This window comes from Hippopotamus amphibius, chromosome 2, assembly GCF_030028045.1.
Source record: "Hippopotamus amphibius kiboko isolate mHipAmp2 chromosome 2, mHipAmp2.hap2, whole genome shotgun sequence".
In the NCBI taxonomy this organism is placed as follows: Eukaryota; Metazoa; Chordata; class Mammalia; order Artiodactyla; family Hippopotamidae; genus Hippopotamus; species Hippopotamus amphibius.
The window spans coordinates 206,800,641-206,806,640 of NC_080187.1; positions in this window are offsets into that span (position 1 = coordinate 206,800,641).

Consider the following 6,000-nt stretch of genomic DNA (forward strand, 5'->3'; position numbering starts at 1 on the left):
CTTTCTGTGGCAGGGTTAAAAAGCCTCTAACCCTGAGAAAGCTGTGGGGAAACAGCTCTATCATGTATCCTGGGCACCTTGCATGTATCCACATAGGCCTCCCAGGCAAAGGCTGGAACCCACGCTTATCTGAGTTGCAGCCGAATGCTTTGTGATCTTTCCAGAACTGGAGAGGACCAGAGTCTTATGAAGACCTTGAGGCAATCTCCCCTGGAAGGCTGTACTGGGACAGCGACTCATCTCCTTCCTCCCAGGTTCTGATGAGGTGTGGGCTTTCTGCCCCACCCCCTCAGAATAGAGCTGAGACTATAAAAACCTGGAACTGGCTGCAGCCTGGAACATTGCTGTCACCTGGACCCTTTTGCTTCAATCGTGTTCTTTTTTATATGTGGGACAAGGACCATTGGCAGCTGGCACCTTGATGCACTCTTCCCTTTGCTGTATATATAAGTAATAAAATGTCTGAGGCTAATTGGCTCTTGGGGTTTGTTTTTGTTTTGTTTTGTTTTGGCGGCGTGTGGGATCTTAGTTCCTCAACCAAGGATCAAACCCACATCCCCTGCATTGGAAGCATGAAGTCTTAACCACTGGACCGCCAGGGAAGTCCCTAAACTGGTTCCTTGTATCCTTACTGGCTGAATCAGTCAGGCCTGGGCTTTACCAAACTTGTGTGTGTGCTTGACAAAGCCTACTTAGCTATATTATGCTGCCCTACACTCCAGGAACTCCTCAGGAAAAGGCAAGTTATCTAGCACACATGGTCTGAATAAATAGCATGGTGGGCTTGATACAAATCCATCCCTGCTGTAGATGGACACAAGTCACAAAGGATCATGAAACAATCAAATTCTGACATAACGGACACCAGGCAGGTAAGAGTGAGTGAAAGCTACGGTGGTAAGGCCACTTCCCAGGGAACCCTGGGCTGGGTCTTGAAATCAGTGCCTAATGGAGGTAATCAAGCCCTCATCCAGTTCTGACCTCATGTTTTAGAGAACCTAACACCTTTACACAACGGGCGTTATCAGAGACCAACATATCTCTGAGTCCTTCTGCATCTACCAGTCCATGATCTTCAGGCAGCAGTACTTTTGCTCAGATACTCATGGATCAGAGCATGGATTCCTGGAGTCAGGCAGACCTGGGTTCAACCCTGGCTCCTCTCCTTACTAACAGATTACTATTGGGCCTCTCTAAGTTTTATTTCTCTCATCTGTAAAATGACTTTCTCCTCCCCCCATACTTGGAAAATGTTTATTTAGTCTGTATGTTATTCCAAATATCTTGTCTTGAATGTGCAACTGAGCTTAAAAGAGAAGAATCCGATATTTCTGTTCTCTAATCCCAAAGGTATAACTCCCAGAAAGCAATGGTTGCGTCATGCTAGCTCCCTATATTGGGAAGGATTAAAGGTTGTAAAGGAAGAAAACAAAAACACAAGTTACTCCCCAGTATCTTACCACTATATAAAGTTGTAATCAAAATTTTTGTATGTTTTGTCATAAACATTTTCAGTATTGCTAGTTTCCTATTCATCGTTTTGCACAGCTGTGTAGTTTTTCCATTGAGTTGTTATACCACAATGCATTTGGTCATCCTTAAGTCTCAGTGTTTCACCATGTAACACCATGAACATGTTCATATACATATCTTCCTTCCTTAAAATTATTTTCTGAGAATAAAATCCCCAAAGGGGAATTACAAGGCCAGTCAGCATAAACATCTCCATTTTTCTTATTATGTATTGCAAAACTGCTTTCCAAAATGATTCTACAAATTCATATTGCCCTCAGCTACATTCAGCATGAATGAGTCAATTTCACGAGAACTTTTCTAGCAGTGGGCATTGTCATCAACATGCATATTTTAAGCATCTACTTTCTGAAACATTGTACTAGATGCTACAGGATACCAAAAGAAGGCAATCTGTGTTCTAGGGAGATTTACAATCTAGCTGAGGAAACAGATCACAGGCATGTAATGTGATCAATACGCTAATAGCTAATAGCAGCTAACAGCCCATCACCGGATATGATGCACTAGAGTTTGTTTTTCCACTTCCTCTATATTTTATACCTTTTGGAGACATAGTATAAACCAAGCTGCCATAACAAAAAGAACCTTTTCTGGTAATTTTCTTTTTCATATTTAACTTTTTGAGTAAAAGGGTATATAGTAAAAAAAAAAATTCTCCTATGCTGGTCTTCCAGTCATCCGGTTTCCTTCTCCACAAGAAAATGATGTTGTTTCTTACATATACTGTCCAGTAATATTTTATGATACATAAACAACTGCTTATATATAAATGTATTATTCCTCCCACCACTCCACTACTTTTACATAAATGGTAGCATAACAACTGTCTGCACCTGGCAACCATATAGGTAGCCCCAAAAGCCAAGAACTATCAAGTAGGTCAAACCCAATAGGGTGGAAAGGCCACTCCCCGTACTCAAGGAAGGGGCTATCTCTGCATATTCTTCTGAATTGTGAATTGACAGGCTGAGGGGAAAGTTTTCCTGGCAATGACTCCCTGCAATGCTTACCACTCTCCTGGCACAGTTAGGAGGTTACAGGGATGTGAGCTGGGTGCACAGATTCCCCAGTAGGTGCCTGGGCGAATCTGTCAGTCTCGCTCCACTCTAGCTTTGTGTCACCTAGATAGAGTAACCTGATTTTGGTTTAGGATATCTGGCTGGGCGATCCTGGGTGAGGCACAGAACAGCCAAGTTCTACAGCTCATTTTCCAAAACTTCTTCCAGGAAGAAAAGATTCTGGAAACAGGTGAACAAGGAGAATGTGAACAATCACTTGCCAAAGGCAGGAGTACAGACATGCGCTGAGCGTGGACTTCCTCCACAGCAAGCACTCAGTGAATGCTTCCAATGGCCAGGGAAGGGAGAGGTGACCCTGTGCCAAACTGGGCTGGAGAGGCTGCATTTGGAAGGTAGAACACAAAGAGAGTGCTTCGTTTGCATTTTCATTTGACTAGTACTATCATAAAACCCTCAGCCCTACCTACTTCAGCTTGGCAGGGCTACTTGTGCTCTGCCTTTTTATCCCCTCTGCCATCTTTTAGTTTTATAGTTTACCTGGATGCTACACTTTCCCTTCTCCATTTATATATATAAATATATATATATATAAATTATTTAAATATATAATATATATAAACTGGATTTCTCATGAGAGAGAGGTCCACAATAGCTGTCCTTCTCACAGGAAAATTTAGAAATAGCTGATAAGAACATTGGAGGGGACTGAGTCTAACTCTCTCATTTGATGGATATGGAAACTCAGGCCCAGAGAAGTCATCCAGTAGGTTAGTGGTGGTTGAACCAGGCTGGATAAATCCCCTTCCACTGGACTTTTCTATGCAGCATCTGAGGCAAAATGTCAAGATTCAGTCTCCTTGCTTACCAATAGCCCTGGATTCAATTCACCTTGGATAGAGGTCAGTTGATAAACCTCAGGGTTCAAATATGCTGGAATAAAATGATTTTTCTTTATTATACAGCCACCAGGGTGATGAAAATTTTAAAGACTGAAAATACCAAGGAAATAGAGCAACTAGAATTCTTAAACGTTGCTTGTGGGAGTGTAAATTGATCAAAACACTTTGTAAAACTGCCTAACAGTATCTACAAAAGCTCAACATACATATTCTATGACCTAGCAATTCCATTCCTAGGTATTTACCCAAGAGAATTAAGTACATATATCCACCAAAAGACAAATACATAAATGTTCATAGCTAAAAACTGAAAACAATGCCATGTCCATCATCAGGAGAATGGATAATGTATGATATATTCATACAGTGAACTACCATACTGCAAAAACAAAAACCAAAAAAGAATGAACTGTTGATTCACACAACACCGATAAATCTCAAATACATTATGTTGAATGAAAGAAACCAGACGCAAAGTGTACATACTATAGATTCCGTTCACACAAAATTCAAGAATAGACAAAAACTACTCCGTGGTGATTGAAGTCAGGATAGTAATTATTGGGGTGTAGGGGATGGGAGGCAAAAGTTACTGACATGAGAGAAACTGTAGGGTACTGGAAATGTTCCACATCTTGATCTAGGTAGTAAGTAATCACACAGGTATAAACATACAAAAATTCAGCTTAAGCCGAACATTTAAAATTTGCCTGGTTCCTATACATAAGTTATACCTCAATTTTTTACGAGTGCCCTGTATTGCATCTACATTGTAGTGAAAGCAATGCAATAAAGATAATTTTATCATTTCAAAAAATTTTATCTTTAAATTTTTAAATTATAAATTCACGGTTACCGTTTTCATTATCTCATAACAGGCAGATTGCATCACATCCAACTGGTTTGCCTACTGCCAATTTCTCCTCACCCACAGGTTGTTTTGCCCAGCACATATTTGATTTTGCTAACCTGTAACAAACTTCCTTGACTCCCACGTGTCTGTGGGATATAGTACAAACACCTCATGGAAACAAAGACTTTCCTAATCCACTCCCTATCTGTCTTTCCAGACCCAGGGTAACCTCTCTGCTCCATGCCCTTAACCCCCATTTTGCAGAACCTTCCTTATCTCCTCATCTTTGGACTCCGGCCCTGTGAGTCCACTGCTCTACCTTTGCTTCTTCCTCTGTCAAATTCCTTCTCACATTTCACTGTCCAGCTCTCAAGGATTTGCTCTCAAATGTCTTCCACTGTTTCCTACAACCCTCAACTCCAACCTTCCTGCCTCTTTGCGAGGTCAGCATATTCTCCATACTAAAACCCTCTACATTTTATAGGACCTACCCCCTGAGCTAAATGTTTTCTGAGAACTGGCATCCTTTCATCTATGGATCCCTGTGCTCAGAACTTTACTTTGCTAAATGAATGGGTGCTAACAGAGCTGAATTATAAGGTTCATTTTTGTCCCAGACTTCTGGTTTTCATTGTAATGTTGCTTCCTATTAAATTCTTCACTGCAAGCAGATTTGGGGAGGAAAGTGGATACACACGAGATAGTTTAAATTAGACATAAACTAGTCTTGTCTGTAGTCTGGGTTTCCTATGTAAAGAGAGACAAGACTCCTGTGCTGTCCCGTAGAATAGCCGTTAACTTGAGACTATTTAATTAGAAGTAGATGAAATTTAAAAAACTCAATTTCTCAGTCTCTTTGGTCACATTTCAAGCACTCAAAAGCCCCATGTGGCTAGTGGCTACCGTTATGGACAGCGCAGAATGGAATATTTCCATCATCATATAAAGTTCTATGGGGCAGCGCTGGAAATCTCTGGCATTTACGTTTAATCTCCCCTCTTCGAACACTCTTCCATCCTCTCCCACATCGCTTCCCTCATAATCTTCGTCATCCTTATTACGTCTGTAATTACTTGAGACTTTTGATAGACTCTCAGGAGGGTTCCAGGACAGCAGGTACTCTCCTTGAAGCTCCGGTGCTTAGCCGTTTTTTTTTTTTTTTTAATGTGGACCATTTTAAAAGTATGTATTGAATTTGTTACACTATTGCTTCTGTCATATGTTTTGTGTATTTTTTTTGGCCGAGAGACATATGTGATCTTAGCTCCGTGACCAGGGGTGAACCGGCAGCCAATACCACTGGACAGCCAGGCAAGTCCCTGGAGTTTTGTTTTTTGTTTTTTGTTTTGGAATTTAGCTTTGAAGCCCAGGCACACAGTAGGGGCTCAGTAAATGCTGAATTAATGAGTGACAAATGGGAGGAACCTTCCAGAGACACCAATCCTAAGCCCTTTATCCATGCTGATGGGTTCCTCAGCAGTCGCCAACGTTCTTTAATTTTTATGCTTATTTTTAAGCGTCCGCCGGAATGAGACAGGGAACCGCCGTACACCAGCCCCGCACGCCGCCGCAGCCAGCAGTGGAGTCTCGCGCTCCTGGGCCCGCCCCGCCCCGCCCCGCCCCGCCCCGCCCCGCCCCCACGCCGCTCGCACCCGGGCCCGGAGCCCGCGCCACAGCCCCCCCGGCTCGCCAC